The sequence below is a fragment of the Sus scrofa genome, chromosome 16 (assembly GCF_000003025.6).
Source record: "Sus scrofa isolate TJ Tabasco breed Duroc chromosome 16, Sscrofa11.1, whole genome shotgun sequence".
NCBI lineage: Eukaryota > Metazoa > Chordata > Mammalia > Artiodactyla > Suidae > Sus > Sus scrofa.
The window spans coordinates 18,219,085-18,238,882 of NC_010458.4; the positions used below are offsets into that span (position 1 = coordinate 18,219,085).

Sequence of the window (19,798 nt, forward strand, 5' to 3'; positions counted from 1 at the left end):
ATATTCAGGGGTCAGCCCATTTCACAGCTTGGTTGGGATGGGCAGCCTCCCAGACTCCACCCTGAGTTTGGGGGCCATTCCAGGACCTCTGGAAATTTCCTTAGAGTTCAGGTCAGGCCAGAAAGCTTGCAGTTGCTCTGGGAGTTGGGAGCCTGACCCAGGCCAGATGGACATGGAAGCAAAATAAGAGGCCTCCATTGGTCTGTTTTGAAAGACATCTCTCTCCTTTCTGGCAGAGAATGTGGCCTGCAGTTGGCCATCCTCTGTGATCATCTGTCTGTACAGCCTGATTCCCCACAGCCAGACATGCTCACACACGACTTCTCAGTGAGACGACTTAGGTCTATGAAACCCTAAAAGTGCCTCTCTGTCTTGGGAGCTAAAGAAGCCTGGCATCTAAAGCATGTTTGCCTTCTTTTTCACATCTTCAGTTTTGGAATCCATTTCTGACTCTCTGCCCGTCCCTGGGAACTTGATTTTTCCAAGGACTCCTTTTCACCCCAAGTTGTCCCTGGTTCTCTTTGCTCTGCTCCGACCACAGAAGCAGCTTCGACTACTCCCTTCTGTGAGCTCACCTTCCAGGGGTTTCCTCCAAGACCATATCCACTGCCAAGTTTAACTAGTTGACCTGTGATCACCTAGCAAATTTCTGAAAACGTCAGGAACTGACATTTATCGGCGTGTATTTTGTGCCAGGCGGGAAACCAGCTGGCTTAGTCCATCATCCCACTGAATCCTCCCAAGAACCTCGGAACTAGATGAGACTGAGGCGAAGTGTCCTGCCCAAGGGCCCAAGCAGCCATGCTCCAAATAGTGCATGTGATCTTGCTCCAAATAGTTGATATTGGGGTGAATTCTGGTGACGCCGTTTAGTTATTAAAGACAGCCCCACTCCCAAAGGAGCTCTTTGCTGTTGGTTTTCCTGCTACCAGCCAACAAATTTAGAGGAAATCTTTTGAATGCCATTCATCCAACTTGACATCCCAAGAAGGCTCTGCTGGCTGCCTCATCTCCTCCTGGGGAAATATTTTGTTATTCTTATTATACCGCCCTGCCTCACATTGGTTTCTCCAGGAAGCAGATGCTGCATTAGGGCTAAGAGTGTAGACCATCTGCTAAGATAACGTCCCTGGCAGGAAAAGGGAGGGAGCAGGTCTAGGCAGAGGGAGCTGGCCCCAAGCTGCTGACCTGACAAAATCGGTCAGCACAACAGGGAGCTCTGGAGCGAAGCTTGCGCTTTAGAAGAGTCTGCACCAGGCGAAAATGATCAGGCGTAGACTCCCATCTTGCTCACCGCTGGCCAGGAACCGCCCCAGGAGAGCATGGCCTTGATGAGGCTCACAGCTGGAGGTCATGCGCTAACACTCCTCTCCAGCTCGAGAGCAAGTTCCTCCTCGAAGGGACCTCTTGGTGGCACTTCAGCCCAGGGATCCCTTACTCTGATTTCTGTGGCCCCATCAGCACCTGACAACATGTTATCTTCCACGAGAATCCATAGGAACAATGAACACGGTATTTAGACATTTCTTGTTTACAGCCAGAAGGTGTGCACAGACTTCCTGCCATCGGGAGGGGTGGTCTATGGTAGAGAGGGAGGAGTCCAGAGCACAGCACCACCTGAGAAGGCGTGGTCTGGAGAGGGGGTTTCGGGGGGGGGGGGGGGGTGACTGGGTTCCAGAGTGCATGAGGGGAGTGGCCAGCCTCGGAGGGGCATAGCTTGGGTTTCCCATTGTGTCTGACGTGGCTGGACTGGGGGCCCACGTTGGTCTTCTGATCCTCTGATTCTGGGTAATCTGAGCAAGTATTGCCTCGACCTCTCCAGAATTCTTGGAGCCTGTCTCAAGCTCAGAGCTCAGAGATGGCATGCAGCAGCGGGCCTCTACCACCCACTGTGAGAAACTGCCTCACCCCTCCCAAATACTAACCTGCCTTATGCGCCCATCTGAAAAGACCTCTTGTTTTCCCCAAGGCTCTTTCCTTAGGGGTCAGGGGCATATTTGGGGTGTTAACATACCACTGAGGTGGAATCCCTTATGATACTAATGTGGGCAGAGGCCCCTTTGGCTGTTAGAAGCTGCAGCCCTTTTTCTTTATCCAAACCTGATCATAATGAACAACCTTAGGATAGGGCGCAGAGTAAATCCCAAGGTCATTACCTGGGTTTTTGTTTGCAATCAGATGGAAATTTGAATCCCAGCTCCACCTCTACCAGTTCTGTGACCTTGGGCAAGTTAATCTCTCTAAGCCTCAGTTTTCTCATCTCTAAAAGATGGATCAAGGTGGTGTGTGTGTGCAGTTAACTCGATGCACAGCATATAGTTAAACTTAATGTTGGTACTTGTCTCCCTTGTCTATTATAATTCATATTAGTTTTGGCACTTCTAATGTAAACACACTACTAAAAGCAAGCTTTAGTGTTTTCATATCAGTATTTATGCTTGTGCATCCAATAATTTATGGTTTCTTTAATGCTTCACTTGCAATTATTTTAAAAGCCCCAGTAGAGAAATAGAAAAATGCCTTGCGTTTTCCTTGTCTGACCGTAACTAAAAACCAGGGGACACAATATTTCTAGATGTCGCAGTTAGAACTGGTCAACAGACACATGAGTACACAGATTTTGAGTTGTTTTGTCTGCATCTATGAGGTCTTAGTGTATCTCTTTTGCTGGGCCAGAGTTCTATGCATTGGGCTTCCTTGTAATTGAAATCCTCCAAACTAAGAAGAGCCTCAGAGGATCATGCAGATGGATGAACAATAGGGAAAATATACAACAAATTCAGCCTCTAAGGAGCACCTTTCACTTGGAAAAGAAGGTTGCAAAACTTAGAAAGTCCATCTACATGAACCTTTGTAAATTATGAGACCTGTTCAGCCCTTCCATGCCTGCCAGAGAGCCCTTGATAAGAAAGAAAAAGGGAGTTCTCTCGTGGCTTAATGGGTTAAGGATCCAGCATTGTCATTGTTGTCTCTGCTGTGGCACAGATTCAATCCATCCCTGGCCCAGGAACTTTTGCATGCTCTGGGCACAGCCAAAAAAAAGAGAGAGAGAGAGAAGAAAAAGGAAAACAGAAAATCGTGTTTTAACGAATCCTTAGTACACTATATAGAAGAGAGATTTGGGAGAAGAGCAGTGCCTGGCCTTAGCCAGAACACATTGATGGAGGTAATCATTTTGCAGTTGAAGTATCTTTTCTCTGCTCACTTCAAAACAGTGAAAGAGATTTGAAAAAGAAACCCATGATTTTGATGGAAGCTGTTTTGACATAAATGAAACCAGCCTTGGCGGGAGGTGGGGGCAGGCTCTGGCCAAGCCAATGGAACAGACCCTGGAAGGATTGAGACAAGCTGGGGAAATTGTTTCAAGATGGAGCTGGACCCACTTGAAAAGGGAGGGAAGTGGGGGGCACAGACATTTCATCAGCGTTGGAATCAGTGTGTGAGTGGGGCCATGTGTGTTTAGAGATGCTGGCACCCACAGGAGTCTCCAGTCTTTTAGCGCCACCTCTGGGGAAGGGGGAGAGGGTGGTGCTTTGCGGATGGTGCTTGTGGATGACTGGCTGGCTGTGAACTCTCAGATTTGGTTGGTTTGCGGAAAGAGGGACAGAAAGGGAGGGTGTGTGTTTCTAGTTCTCATAGCTACCAGCACGTTCACTGTGGAGGAACAGGCAAGATGGGGCAGGGGGACTATGGAACTTGGTCCTTTTGCCGCCTTTGACGTGCTTTTCAAGCTTGGTGGCTCTGAAGAAAATGAACATAATTTCTGGGACATGGTGGTCTGGCTTTGGTTACCCTTGAACATTGATGGTTGCCTCTTCCAAGGCAAGGCCAAGGGTAACACCATGGGCAGAGAAGCTCTAGAATCGCCAGAGGAAATGCACCTGGCAGGAGAGTTGGGTGTCAGGCGAGACTGAGTCATGGGGAGTGGGTTGCTTTGGATTTTCAGTTTCCTAGACGTGATCTATCTCCACTTCTCAGGAGCAATTCATAGCAAAGACCTCGGTAATATGAAAAAAGTGTCTTTGGCGGGCCAGGGAGCAGGGTGCAGGAAAGACATGGAAGCCTCAATAACAGCAATCCGGACAAAAGACGTGCAGAGGAGACTTTAGGTCCAGTAGTCCCTGCTCATTTGTCCTGGACAGAAATAACATGGAGAAAATTTAAAATGCCACATAGTTGTCAAATGAAAATGGAAAAAAAATGCAATGCAGAGTAACATGACGACCTTAGCGTATGATACCTATTCTGTACTATTACACTAGCCTGGTGTTTGGAGTCTGTGCCTAGTTAGTGTTCATGAGGAAAGGTTTCCTTTCAAAGAAGAGTTGGTTTATGATGCTATTGGAACAGAGGGGAAAATCTCAGAGACCAAATGAGAAAGAATGCCTGCCCCCACTTAAGTGCAGTCACAGAAGGAACGTGGGAGGTGGAGGAGGCTACCAGGGGCTTTGTAGCCTAACCTGGAAGCAATGGTGGGTATTCAGTGGAATAATATGGGGGGGGGGATAATGTGAGGGGGGAAGATGGGTGGATGATGGCAGGGCCATGAGGGCTGTCTCCTGAGGATAACTGGGTGTGATCTGAAAGAAAGTGGGAAAGAGATCACAAAAGGGGCATATTTGGATGGAGCCTATTTGGATGAATCTTTGGATAAGACTTTGTAGAGGGTAAATGGCAGAGAGGATGCAGAAGGATGTTAAGTCTGGTGATTAAGGATCTACTAGAAAGGAATTGCTTTTAAGAGAGGCAAGACCCAAGAGACTGAGTAGTTAGTGTAGGATTCCATTTATAGGAAATGTCCAGAAGAGGCAGATCTATAGAGACAGAAAAGTGGTGGCTGAGCTCAGAATGGCATTAACTGTAAAAAGGGCATGAGGGATCTCACTGGGGTGATGAAAATGTTCTAAAACTGATTTATGGTGATGGTGGCACAACTTGGTAAATTTCCTAAAAATCATTGAATTGTATTTTTGAAGTGGATGAATTACATGAGCTGTAAAATATGCCTCAAAAAGCCATTTTACCAAAGGAAAAGAGTCTTATTTTTAAAATAGAAGAGATCTTTTCATTGACCAGTCATTGTGTGTGTGTGTGTGTGTGTGTGCGCACGCGCGTGCGCGTGTGGTGCTTATGATATGCCAGTCACTGTGCTAGTGTATGAGGATATCAAAATGAAAATCTTTACAAAGGCTTACATAGGCAATTTTCAAAGAAGATTTTTGAAATGACTACTAAGAATTTTACTACTCGTTACTAATTTGCAAATTAGAACATGAGGTAGCTCCTGACTGTCAGACTGGCAGAGATTAAAAAGAGTGAAAAATGATTGTCTAAGATGCTTCTGGTAGGATTCTAAATTGTTATACTCCTTTCTAGAGGAACAGCTGGAAGTACATACAAGACATTTGAATGTGCTTTTGATCCAGCAAGTACTTTGGACCCAGAAAATCCACCTGAAGGAATTTCTCTTTAGGAGGCTTTAAATACCATCAATATTCTGATGCCTCCCAGTTTTTATCTTCAGATCAGTCCTGTGCTCCAGCATCCAGATTTAGACATGCAGCTAACCACACAACAACTACACAAGCATCTCAAACTCAACACAGTCCAAAACATAACTCCAGAATAGATCTGTGCATCAGAACAGGTCAGATAGCCCCAACCCACAAAAGGCTACTCTACCAGCCTCAGTGATGGCAACTCCATCCTTCCGGTTACTCAAGGCAAACACCTTGGCACCATCTTTGACTTCTCTCTTCCTCTCATACCCTGTATCAGATCCAAAAGCAAGGCTGCTGCCTTCAAAATTGATCATGATCTGGCCACTTCTAACCATCTCTAATGCTACTCCATACGGAGTCAGCTTCTCTGTCTCTGGAATTTCCAAAGATGATCGAACATCTGGTCTCCCTCCTACCCCTGCTCTGCCAACAGTCTCTTCTCAATACAGAAGCAAAGGAATTGTTTTAAAACATAGTGCATATTACATTAGTCCTCTGCTCAGAACTGAACAACTCCCTATTTTGCACAAAAGTCTTTATGACAGTCTTGTATAACCTGGCCCCTGGTCCCTCTCCTCCTTGCCCACTTCTCATTGCTGTTTCTCACACACACCCAGCACCTTTCAATTTACTGCTTTTGTACTAGCTCTTCCCTCTGTCTAGAAACACTCTTCTCCCAGGTAGCTACACACACGGCCAACTCTTTCATCTTCTCTGAGCAAGTCTTTGCTCAAAGTATTTAAAATTTCTTTAAAATTTTTTTTCTTTTTCATATTATAGCTGGTTTACAGTGTTCTCTCAATTTTCTACTACACAGCAAGGTAACCCAGTCACACATACATGTATACATTTTTTCTCACATTATCATGCTCCATCATAAGTGACTAGATAAGCTCTCAGTGCTATACAGCAGGATCCCATTTTTGTCTATTCCAAAGGCAATAGTTTTCATCTATTAACCCAAAATTCCCAGTCCATCCCACTTCCTGTCCCTACCCCTTGGCAACCATAAGTCTGTTCTCCATGTCCATGATTTTATTTTCTGTGAAAGTGTTCAGTTCTGCTGTATATTAGATTCCAGATACAAGTGATATGGTATTTGTCTTTCTCTTTCTGACTTACTTCACTTAGTATGAGTCTCTAGTTCCATCCATGTTACCACAAATGGCATTATTTTGTTGTTTTTTATGACTGAGTAGTATTCCATTGTGTATATATACCACCTCTTCTTAATCCACTCATCTGTCGATGGACATTTAAGTTGTTTCCATGTCTTGGCTATTGTAAATAGTGCTGCAGTGAACATGCAGGTGTGTGTGTCTTTTTAAATTAAAGTTTTGTCTGGAAATATGCCTAAGAGTGGGATTGCTGGGTCATATGGTAGTTCTATGTATAGTTTTCTAAGGTACCTCTATACTGTTTTTCATAGTGGTTGTACCAATTTACATTCCCACCAACAGTGTAGGAGGGTTCCCTTTTCTCCACACCCTCTCCAGCATTTGTTATTTGTGGACTTACTAATGATGGCCATTCTAATTGCTGTGAGATGGTACCTCATAGTGGTTTTGATTTGCATTTATTTAATAATCAGAGATGTTGAGCTTTTTTTTTTTTTTTTTTTTTTTTTTTTTTTTTTTTTTTTTTTTTTTTTGCTGTTGAGTTGTAAAAGTTGTTTGTACATTTTGGATATTAAGCCCTTGTCTGTTGCATCATTGGAAACTATTTTCTCCCATTCTGTAAGTTGTCTTTTTGGGTTTTTTTTTTTTTTTAAGGTTTCCTTTGCTGTGCAAAAGCTTGTCAGTTTGATTAGGTCCCATTGGTTAATTTTTGCTTTTATTTCTGTTGCCCTGAGAGACTGACCTGAGAAAACATTTGTAAGGTTGATATCAGAGAATGTTTTCCTTATGTTCTGTTCTAAGAGTTTGATGCTGTCTTGTCTTACATTTAAGTCTTTAAACCCTTTTCAGTTTATTTTTTGTGCATGGTGTGAGGGTGTGTTCCAGTTTCATTGATTTACATGTGGCTGTCCAGTTTTCCCAGCACCACTTGCTGAAGAGGCTGTCTTTTTCCCATTTTATATTCTTGCCTCCTTTGTCGAAGATTAATTGACCATAGGTGTCTGGGTTTATTTCTGGGTTCTCCATTCTGTCCATTGGTCTATATCTGTTTTGCTACCAGTACCACACTGTCTTGATTACTGTGGCTTTGTAATATTGCCTGAAGCCTGGGAGATTTATGCCTCCTGCTTGGTTTTTGTTCCTCAGGATTGCTTTGCCAATTCTGGGTCTTTTGTGGTCCATATAAATGTTTGGATTGTTTGTTCTAGTTCTGTGAAAAATGTCATGGGTAATTTGATAGGGATTGCATTGAATCTGTAGATTGCTTTTTGGGTAGTATGCCCATTTTTAACATATTAATTTTTCCAACCCAGGAGCATAGAATATCTTTTCATTCCTTTGAATCTTCTTTCATTTCCTTGATGAGTGTTTTATAGTTCTCAGCATATAAGTCTTTCACCTCCTTGGTCAGATGTATGCCCAGGTATTTGATTTTTGGGGGGTGCAGTTTTAAAAAGTACTGTATTTTCGTATTCCTTTTCTAATATTTCATTATTAGTATACAGAAATGTGATTGATTTCTGAATGTTAATCTTATATCTTGCTACTTTGCTGAATTTATTAATCGGTTCAAGTAGTTTTGGGTTGAGTCCTCTGGGTTTTCTATATATAATATCATGTCATCTGCATACAGTGACAATTTTACCTGTTCTCTTCCTATTTGGATGCCTTTTATTTCTTTTGTTTGTCTAATTTCTGTGGCTAGGACTTCCAATACTATGTTGAATAGCAGTGGTGAGAGTGGGCATTCCTGTCTTGTTCCAGATTTTAGTGGGAAGGCTTTCAGCTTTTCTCCATTGAGTATTATATTTGCTATGGGTCTGTCATAAATGGCTTTTATTAGGTTAAGATATATTCCCTCTATACCCACTTTTGTATTTAAGATTTCAATCCGACTCTTCCAGCTCCTGGCATACTCCGTCCTCTTTATCCTATTCAGTGTTTTCCACTTTTCAGAGCACATCTCACCTAACATACTGTTTATTTGGATGCTTATTTTGATAGGTCTGTGGCTTATTGTCTTCTCCCCCTGCTAAACTGTGAGCTCCACAAAACTGGGCATCATTTTGTTCATTGCTGAACCCCAAATGCCTAAAACAGTGCCTAGTGTATAGTAGGTATTCAATAACTATTTGTTGAGTAAGTGAATGAATTTGTAATGAGCAAGTGGTAATTCTATAAGCAGGAAAAAAAAGTGTTAGGTCATGAGGGGGAAAAAAAGTGAAAGGAGTTCCCATGTGCCCTGTTTGAGCTCATCAGTTCCCCTAGAGAGATGACATTGACTCATTCATGTACAGCAAAGTTGAACTTGACCTGCACTCCCTCTGCCCCCTCAGGGAAAATGTGACCAACATCATCCGGATGGGTTAGCAGAACTGTGTGGCTGGAGGTCTAACTTGATTCTGTATGGGCTGCAGGTTGAGAAACCCTGATTCACTCACAGTAACCCTCATAAGAAACCCTGATTCACTCACAGTAATTTAATAAAGAAATGCAGTCATTTGCAAATAGAAGCCTAGAGGTTGGTTCTCTTTTGAGGGGCAGTATGTTTTATAAGGTCAGTGCTTATTGTTGATCAGGCATTTCCACTTAATTTAGCTTTTGAATTCCTATTTCCCAAAGGTGTATGGGTCCTTTAAAAAAAAAGTGTTTATTGATTCATGCATAAATGAGGACCAAGAAAACCTTGGAGGAAAATGGAAACTTTATATAAACTCATTGCGACATGATAGCAAGGCCACACTTCTAGTTCCTTCTTGTCAAAGCCGTATTGGAGTTGAAAATGTGGAGTGCGTCCCTGGGGTAGAGATACTTTGCTGTGAGGCTGGGGAATTTAAATGGATCTTGTTAGTTTGAGATGTGAATTTTTAAGATCAACGTGAAATCAATGATACCTTGTTACACAGAAATCAAAATCATTTTTTCACTGGGCCTGTGATTTTGCTGCTTTTTATTCAGTGTTTTTCTGCAGTAGCTCCCCCCACCCACATCCCTTTACATCCAGAGGATCTTCATAGGAAGCAGAAGGAGAACCTCTCTGCTTCAGCACAGAATAGATATTATAGGAGATAGGATTTAAGCAGGGCAAAGGCAGAATCCTGTATACCTCATGCCGATGGACACCAACATATAGCTGCTGCCTCCGAGGCTGGGACACTGAATTTTATCCGTATTTGTGGAAGTGGAAGCCAGAACACCCACTCTCTTTATTCCTCCTCTTAGTATAATTTCATCTCTGTTTGATTCTGCCTTAAAGGTTTATTTTCTTTAAAAAAAAAAAACAAAACTTCTTTTATTATAGTTGATTTACAATGTTCTGTCCATTTCTGCTATACAGCAAAGTAACCCAATTATACATATATGTATTCTTTTTTTCACATTATCTTCCATCATGTTCCATCACAAGTAATCAGATATAGTTCCCTATGCTATTCAGCAGGATCTTTAGTGCTTATCCACTCCAAACGCAAGAGTTTGCATGTACTGACCTCAAATTCGCAGTCCCTCCCACTCCTTCCCCCTCCCTCTTGGCAAAGACAAGTCTATTCTCCATGTCCTTGAGTTTGTTTCTTTTCTGTAGATAGGTTCATTTGTGCCATATGTTAAATTCCAGATGTAAGCGATATCATATGGTATTTGTCTCTCTCCTCCTGACTTCATTTAGTATGAGTGTCTCTGGTTCCATCCATGTTGCTGCAAATGGCATTATTTTGTTCTTTTTTATGGCTGAGTAGAATTCCGTCGTGTGTATGTACTACATCTTCTTTTTTTTTTTTTTTTTTTTTTTTTTTTGTCTTTTTGCCTTTTCTAGGGCCGCTCCTGAGGCATATGGAGGTTCCCAGGCTAGGGGTCTAGTTGGAGCTGTAGCCACCGGCCTATGTCAGAGCCACAGCAATGCAGGATCTGAGCCGCATCTGCAACCTACACCACAGCTCACGGCAATGCTGGATCCTTAACCCACTGAGCAAGGCCAGGAATCAAACCCTCAACCTCATGGTTCCTAGTCAGATTCGTTAACCACTGAGCCACAACGGGAACTCCATGTACCACATCTTCTTAATTCATTCAGATGTCGATGGACATTTAGGTTGTTTCCATATCTTGGCTTCTGTCTTAAAGGTTTATTTTCAATATTGTTTTGATGTTAAGATGCATATTGATTTTTATTTCTTAGTCGCTGGTGTGAAGAATAATATGTCATTGAGTTCCTTTGATAAGTTTGATGTTGGGGATCAATATCGATTATAAACTGAGCTATTCTGTGTATTATTCTGCTACATAGCAAAAACTCCTATTTTACCCTATTAGTAAGCTAATACGTTAGCCTGCTGGCAGAAGACAGGAGACTCTAGTATCAGAGAGGAAGACAGTTTATTATTTATAGAAATAGTAGTAGCCAGCTACTTTCACCACTTCCCCATACTCTAGTTCCCCCAAGGCAATGTGGACCTCTGTCCTGGCATATAGGCACATACAATTTAAATTTCATTGCTACACTGTGTGGTGGTTACAAGTTTGAGTAGCTGAGAATTTGGTTTGGGTTTGAATGGCTAATATTGTATCATAGATTGGAAACAAATTTTTTACAAATAAATATTTACCCAGATTCTTCACTCTGAGCCTGTGTTTCCCAATCCAAATTTTATGATTAAAAAAATAACAAATACATTTTTTTCCTTGCTTTTTAGGGCCAAATATGCAGCATATGGAAGTTCCCAGGCTAGAGGTCGAATCAAAGCTGCAGCTGTTGGCCTATACCACAGCCACAGCAATACCAGATCTGAGCCGCATCTGTGACCTATACCTCAGTTCATGACAACACCAGATCCTTAACCCCCTGAGCAAGGCCAGGGATTGAACCCACATCCTCATGGATACTAGTCAGGTTCATTACCACTGAGTCACAACGGGAACTTTGAAATATACGTTTTATAATGAAGAGAATATATTCATTTATTCATACTCTGCTCTGGGCTCCACCTAAGGAAGCAGAGGGGAGAGCTACTGAGCGTTCAGCCATTTGTGCTGAACAGAGGAATAAGAAGTAGTAAAAACTGGCTTGGTGACCTCCCACATCCAGCAGTTGGAATACAGTGTCCTATTGATGTCTACACAGAGCTTAGCGCCTGATCTATTTTCACATCCTCTCTGGTGCCTAAGCCCCATCTTCTCTCAGAAGCTAACTTTCCCCCTCTCTGTTTTATGTTGGGTTTTTGCTGGGTTTTTTTTTTTTTTTTTGTCTTTTTTTTTTTTTTTTTTTTTTTAGGGCCATACCCACGGCATATGGAGGTTCCCAGGCTAGAGGTCTAATCGGAGCTATAGCTGCTGGCCTACACACAGCCACAGCAATGCCAGATTTGAGCTGCGTCTGTGACCTACACCACAGCTCCCAGCAATGCCAGATCCTTAACCCACTGACGAGGCCAGGGATCGAACCTGCAACCTCATAGTTCCTAGTTGGATTCGTTAACCACTGTGCCACAACAGGAACTCCTCCCCCTCTCTGAACTAGCAAAGAAGCAGATTGACGTATCTTCAGCAGAGGCTTTCGAAGCACACCGAGGATACAGGACACTCTTAGTATGATATTCATCCCCCAGCTTCTGCCTTCAGAGTCCCCCAAAGAAAGTTTGGATCTTTGTAGGAAAGGTTTTGGGATCTGGGAGAACTGAGCCCCAAATTCAGGGTAGCAGGGAGGCAACTCCCAAGAGAGACTTCCCTAGGGGAGCCTGGTTCCTGAATGACTCAGGAAATGTTTATCATCTTCCCAGCCCCTCGTGCGGAGCTGTCCAAACCTGCCTGCCTCTATTTCCCAGCCAAGACTTCCTGGGAAATTATTCTGTATATATTGAACACTTCCTCCCAGCCCATCGTTCTCTGGGAACTAACAGATTTATAACCTCAGACAGCCGTCTGGATTCATTAGGCTTAGCAGCTAATTCAAAGGACCCCAAGCAGCTTTTCTGCCTCTCGTTATTTCTTAGGTGAGAGGATATCATAGACAGGAATAGTGGCTTCTGTCCTGGGTGTTAGGGTGGCTAATAGCAGCTCATCCCGTTCTTGAATAACTGAGACCTGGATGTAGTACCTTGTCTATTAACATCTTCTTGCGGTCAGGGTTTAGTCTCCTGCTGTCTCAACCAGGGAGCTGATGTACTCAGATGAAGTAAGACTATCTGCCTTGGTGAGAAGTCTGAGTTCCAAAATTCTTTGATGTATTCTCTGAGTTACACAAGCCACTCTAGTACAGGCCAGGGCCCAGAGGTGGCAATCCATGTTCCTCTGAGATTACACACACACACACACACACACGCACGCGCGCGCACGCACGCACGCACGCACACGTGTGCGCACGCACCTGTGATTCAGCCCAGCAGCACCCTCTGTGGGTTCATACCATGTCCCAGGCATCAGTGATTGATGGCTGGAGGCCTAAGATGATTTTCAGAGGCACCTGAAGATGGCTCCTTGCAAGGGCTTTGGCAAAATAGTCCAGAATATCAAAATCGTACGGCTGCCTCCAGCCCTCTCATGATAGGATCAGAGCATGAGTAAATAATGATGGTCTTTGCCCTTCTGGCATCTCTCCTGCCTTTACCCCGCTCTGATCTCCTGGCCTCCTGGCCTCTTTGTTCTTCAAGCTCCACGCAGCTTTATCCCTTCAGCTCTTCCAAGTATCTAATCTTACCTGCCGACCCCTTCCCAGGCTCCCACCCCTGCAGAGCCCAGGCTTCAGAATTGTGACAAAGCATCAGTGAACAGAGGAGGTGCTCAAACTTTCCTTTGGATAAAGCCCTTTTGGAGAGAAAGGGCGAGGAAGGGAACTAGTCAGAAAAGAAACTTGCAAAGGCCAAGTGAAATGAAGAACTGGGACACGTTCCCGGGGAAAGAGTTCGCAACTTCACGGCTGAGCATGGTGGCCTTTTCTCGTTTATCTTACAGCCAGCCTAGGGTGGTCAACATCAAAGAAATTTTAATTGAATTAATAACTTTACATAGCAGAGGACAGTTTCACATCTTTTCCAGAAACCAGAAAAATAATCATACGGTAGAGAAGCTTCTAAAAGGCTAATTTTACCTGTGGTTAATAAAGACGAGACCTGTTTTTCTAAGTCACACCATCGTATTTCATTTCAGGTTTCCCTGACACTGATAGTGAAGTTTAAAGAGTCTGTGTGACTGTGTGGCCTTGCTGAACAGTAGGAAATTGAGGCGCTCCCATCGTGGAGCACCGGAAATGAATCCGACTAGGAAGCATGATGTTTCAGGTTTGATCCCTGGCCTTGCTCAGTGGGTTAAGGATCTGGCATTGCCATGAGCTGTGGTGTAGGTCAAAGATGGGGCTCAGTTCCTGCGTTGCTGTGGCTGTGGTGTAGGCTGGCAGCTAAAGCTCCAATTGGACCCCTAGCCTGGGAACCTCCATATGCCATGGGTGGGGCCCTAAAGAGATTAAAAAAAAATTTGATGGAACACAGTAAACCAGCTATAAAGGAAAAAATAAAAACTGTTCTATACAAAAAATAAAATCAAATAAAGAGTCTAATAGTGGCTAAGAATCCTACTGAACAGAAAAGGAGATTTGAAGTGTGAATCAGCCAGGCAGGTGCTAGGGAAGTTAGGCAAGTCATTTAAATACAGCTGGAGAGGGCATGTGACAGCCTTACATTTAAAGGGATTTGAAGATCTGAAAGAAAATTACCTGCTGTCTGAAAGTCTCTTTTTCACCAACTTGCTCCAGTGTCCGTAATTCATTAATTATACTTTGCCTTTGGGGCGACCTTAGAAAATGCGGTGTCCAGGAAGGACTAAAGTAACCTGTCATACAGTCCCCTGAAGGCATCAGGACCTCGTTTATTGCTAGGAAGCCAGGAAAGGACAGGGAGAGGGTTCCAGACAAAGGATAAACTCCTCCTACTTTGTAGTTTTGCTGAGTGTGGCTCCTGCAGAAGGAATAAAATACTGTCAGTCTTGGCAACTCTCCAGGTTCTTGGCGCATCCATGAGAGTAAACATGAGAAAGATATTCAGATTCTTGTATTCCAAATCGATGGACCAGCCTTTCTGGTCCTGAAAAGAAGGTCTCTGCAGACAATCCATCATGGTGTTCAGAGGGTTAATACAAAAGTTAAAGTCCCCAAAGCAATTTTAAAGGAATTATCTCTTCAAGTAAAATCTTTTTCAGGTTAATGGTCAATGTCCTGGAGTCCTAGGATAACTTGGACATAAAAAAACTGTTTCTGTTTTTCCAGGTTTATGCTTTATCCTTGGCACTGGGATGGCTTGTTCCTCTATCCCTAGCACTTTTCCCGGGAAGTTAGCATTCACAATTAGAATGTGAAAGCAACCTAGAGATGGTCCATTTTAACACCTTCACTTTGCAGAAGAGGAAACTGAAGAACAGGGACAATAAGGATTTAAGAAGCAGAATTGCAGAGAACATAGGGTTGGGAAGCAGACCAACCTGGGTCTCTGGCAGCTGTGAACTTGGGCAAGTTAGTTAATATTTCTTTTTTTTTTTTTTTTTTTTTTTTTTAGGGCTGCACCCACAGCATATGGAAGTTCCCAGGCTAGGAGTCAAATCGGAGCTGTAGCTGCCAGCCTATGCCACAGCCACAGCAACACCAGATCTGAGCCGCATCTGTGAACTAGTTCTGCAGCTCATGGCAATGCTGGATCCTTAACCCACTGACCGAAGCCAGGAATGAAACCTGTGCCGTGTGGATACCCACAGTCGAATTCATTAGCACTGAGCCACAACGGGAACTCCCTTTGTGTTAATATTTCTGAGCCTCAATTTCTTCTTCTGTAAAAAGCATTCTTAAGGAGCGTTCTTAAGGAGGGTAAACTCAAGGAGTTCTCTGTGACCTGCTGGTTAAGGATTCGGCCTCGTTTCTGCTGTGGCTCAAGTTTGATCTCTGGCCTGGGAAATTCCACATGCAACAGGCATGGCCAAAAAAAAAGAATAAACTCAAAACTTGGCCAGTATTAATACATTTGCTATTGTTTATAAAAAATTGAGACATAATTCACGTAACATAAAATTCACCATTTTAAAGTGTACAGTTTAGGAGTTCCCACGGTATAGAAGCAATGCCAAGTAGTTGTGAACCACACGGGAAGTCCAGGAGTTCCCACTGTGGCACAGTGTGTTAAGAACCTGACTGTAGCGGCTCTGTTGGTGGCAGAGGTGCAAGTTTGATCCCCTTCCTGGCGCAGTAGGTTAAAGGATCCCGGGTTGCTGAGGCTGCAATGCAGGTCAAAGCTACTGGGATTTAATGCCTGGCCCAGGAACTTCCATATGCCACAGGTGCAGCCATACAAATTTTTTTTTCTTTTTAGGTGCACACCTGCAGCACATGGAAGTTCCCAGGCTAAGGGTTGAGTTGGAGCTGCACATGCTGGCCTACACCACAGCAACACCAGATCTGAGCTGCATCTGCAACCTACATACAGCACAGCTCAAGGCAATGCCGGGTCCCTAACCCTCCGATCGAGGTCAGAGATCTAACCCGCATCCTCTTGGATATTAGTTGGGTTCTTAACCCGCTGACCCACAACAGGAATTAAAAAAAAAATTTTTTTTAATGTACAGTTTAGTGGGTATATTCACCATGTTGAGCAACCATCACCACTATCTAGTTTTAAAACATCACACCCTATGAAAATCTATTAGGGATTTTTCTTAATTCTTCTCTCCCTTGCACCACCCTCAGTTCCTGTGAACTACTAATCTATCTTCTCTCTCAATGGATCTGCCAGTTCTGGAAGTGTCTTATAATGGAATGCTAGATGCCCCCCCTTTTTATCTTTTTGTTGGGCCGCACCCAACAGGAGTTTCCAATCGGAGCTGTAGCTGCTGGCCTACGCCAGAGCCACAGCAACACCAGATCCAAACCGTGTCTGCAACCCACACCACAGCTCACGGCAACGCCAGATCCCCAACCCACTGGGCAAGGCCAGGGATCGAACCCACAACCTCCTGACAAATTCCTAGTCGGATTTGTTAACCACTGAGCCACGAGGGGAACTCCGAGATGGCCTTTTGTGGTCTGGCATCCTTCATTGAGCATAACGCTTCAAGCTTTACCCACATTGTAAAATCAGATAGAATTCCATGATATGGATATGCTGTATTTTGTCTATCCGTTTATCAGTCATTGAAAATTTGGTATAATTACATTGTTTTACATGGTTGGGCCAAAGATGTATGAGAACTTGAGTATCTAACTTTCAACCTGGTCCTGTTTTTACTACCCTCTCCTATTTTTCATAACATCTGAGCATATATGTTGGATTAATAGTAGTGGTTTGCTCAAAGGAAACCCTTACAACCTGGCTAATTACTCTTATGGTTTTATACCTTCAAAAGAGTTTATCCAAGGAGTCCCTGTGGTTCAGGGGGTTAAGGACCTGGCATTGTCACTGCTTTGTCACTGCTGTGGCTCTGAAGCTGTGTCAAGAATTTGATCCCTGGCCCTTGGAATTTCCGCATGCTGGAAGGTGCGGCCGAAAAAATAAATAAATAAAGAGTTGATCCAGTGTGAAGAAAATTACACAATTCAAAAAGTGAAATCTAAACATTATGGAGGCATTCCTGTCATGGCTCAGCAGAAACGACTCTGATTAGTACCCATGAGGACACAGGTTCCATCCCTGGCCTTCCTCAGTGAGTTAAGGATCCGGTGTTGCCGTGAACCGTGGTGTAGGTTGCAGGCGCGGCTCGGATCTGGCGTGGCTATGGCTGTGACTGTGGTGTGGCCACTGGCTACAGCTCCAGTTTGACCCCTAGCCTAGGAATCTCCATATACTGCATGTGCTGCCCTAAAAAGACAAAATAAATAAATACACATTATAGAAAACTGGTGCTGGGAACCAGGACAAATTTTCATGGTCCAAACTCTAGAAAGGTCTTCATGCCTCTCCATCTCACTATTTCACAGAACAACCTGAGGTCTGTACAGTATCTTTTATCTACCCGGTTATTACATGTAAGTTCATTACCATGGTTCATAGCCCAAGAGCAAAGAAAGTTTTTACTAGCTTTGGTTGTTGTTTGAGAACCCTTCTCTCTTGTTCACTTTACTGTGAGGCAAATGTTCAGAATCGTTCTCTTCTTCAGTGAGACAATCATTGCCATTGCATTATCCTGACCATTAGGTATGGGAAATACATGTCTTTGGCCAAGAACTTCGTACATTTTCCTTCGCCTCCTCCCACGTACTGACTGCCCCAGCTTTCAGGTCTGATTTTTAGGCCTGAAGAGACAGAGCTAGTTTGGTGGACTTTGGAAAAGCTGTTTTCCACTTATTGAAGATGAAGGTGACATCTCCCCAGGCCTTCTCTTTCTGGGCACATGAGGATGGGAAGCAGATCTGACTCATTAAGGGTTTGGTCCTTGACGTTTTTGCCTTGGAAGCCAGTGATGTGTAGAATGCGGCAAGATTCCGGTGGTGAAGGCATTTCCCTGGGTTCATCTGGGGTTCGTGCATCCTTATCTTGGGTGGCACAAGTGGCGGGGCCAGCCCAGCCTAGCTTCCTGACTTTGAGCAAGTGTTTTCTTTGCTAAAACTTTAATGCTCTGGTCCTGGACACTGCTAATTACTCATCCCATTTGATGTTCTATTGTTATTCTTTCAGATCTGGAGGAGTCATTGTGTCAGGCTTCATGTGCCCTATCTCATTTACGTGATTTCCTGCTTCTGAGTGTTTGGCTGTCCTCCTCAGATACATGTAAAAACGACCAAGCCTGCCCTTTGTCTCCCTCAAGCTAAAGTCCCCCCTTCCTCCCCCTGTTCCTGGTTGCCACGGTTTCCAGCAGCCCTCTTCGTCCTGGTCTCCTTCTGTCTGCGTGTTTTCCACCTTGTCAGACTTCCTCTTCATAGCACTTCCCGTGTGTAAGGCACACCCTAGAACCATTACCAAGACACACACCCGATCCTCATTTAATGCTGCATACACACTTGCCCGTGCTTCTTTACATCAGCTACCTCTTAGCCCAGCTCACCCCCTCCACTCCCCCCCCCCGCCCCCTGCACTTAGGATCTTTCTGCATTCTACTGCGAGGCCAAGGTTCCTCTCATGCAGTTGAGTTTCTTTTTGTTTGTTTGTTTGTTTGTTTGTTTTCGCTGCGCCCCCAGCATGTGGAAGCTCTTGGGCCAGGGGTCAAACCCATACCACACCAGGGACAATGCTGGATCCTTAACCACTGAGCTATCAGGGAACTCCCAGTTGACTCCTCCTCCACCGTTGGCTCTTCCCAATCTATGGTTTTTTGTTTTTAGTTTTTTTTTTTTTAATTTATTTTAGGGAGTTCCTGTTGTGGCTCAACAGTTAACCAACCCAGATAGCATCCATGAGGATGAGGGTTTGATCCCTGGCCTCGCTCAGTGGGTTAAGGATCTGGCGTTGCCGTGAGCTGTGGTATAGGCTGCAGACTCAGCTTGGATCCAGAGTTGGCAGTGGCTGTAGCGTAGGCCAGCAGTTACAGCTCCTATTGGACCCCTAGCCTGGGAACGTCCATGTGCCGCAGGTGTTGCCCTAAAAAGACAAAAAAAAAAATTATTTTAGTCAAGTGTAGTTGTTTTACAATGTTGTGTTAATTTGTGCTATATAGCACGGTACTTCTGCTAGACGTATTCTTTCTCGTATTCTCTTCCGTTATGGTTAATCATAGGATATTGAGTATAGTTCCCTAAACAAAAGTAGGACCTTCTTGTTTATCCAGTGTATATATAATCGTTTGCATTGTGCAGTTGATATTTTGATCCTAACAGCAGAACTTGACATTTCCCGTGATCTATTTTATCCATCTACCCCAGGGACTCTTGGTGTTATCACATCAGAACTACGTAAATAGGAGACTAGCATGATTCTGATGCAACAAGTTGTTGAGGCAATGGAGAATCAATTTTTTGAATAATAGGATTGGCTCTGACCATCGACTGTAGAGTACTTTCATGCGTAATTTCCAGTTCACGGTGGGTTTGTGGTTTGTTTGGGGGGTTATTTTTAGCCTCAGCAATTAAATAGATTTCAAGAATGGAGGGGTGAGCCTCTTTGAGAAGCTTAGTTCTTCAGTTATGTGGCCAAGCTTTTTGTCACATGGGTCCTGTGTGGGCCACCAAGTGCGTCAGGTCACGGCATTGCTCTCAAAGGATGTTCTGAGGGCTTTAAGCAGCCC

General features: G+C 43.8%; 1 protein-coding gene across 1 annotated transcript in view; it reads left to right on the top strand.

Moving 5' to 3' along the window:
• The window catches only part of PDZD2 (PDZ domain containing 2), a 415,428-nt gene that overhangs the window by 278,972 nt on the left and 116,658 nt on the right, over positions 1–19,798 (top strand).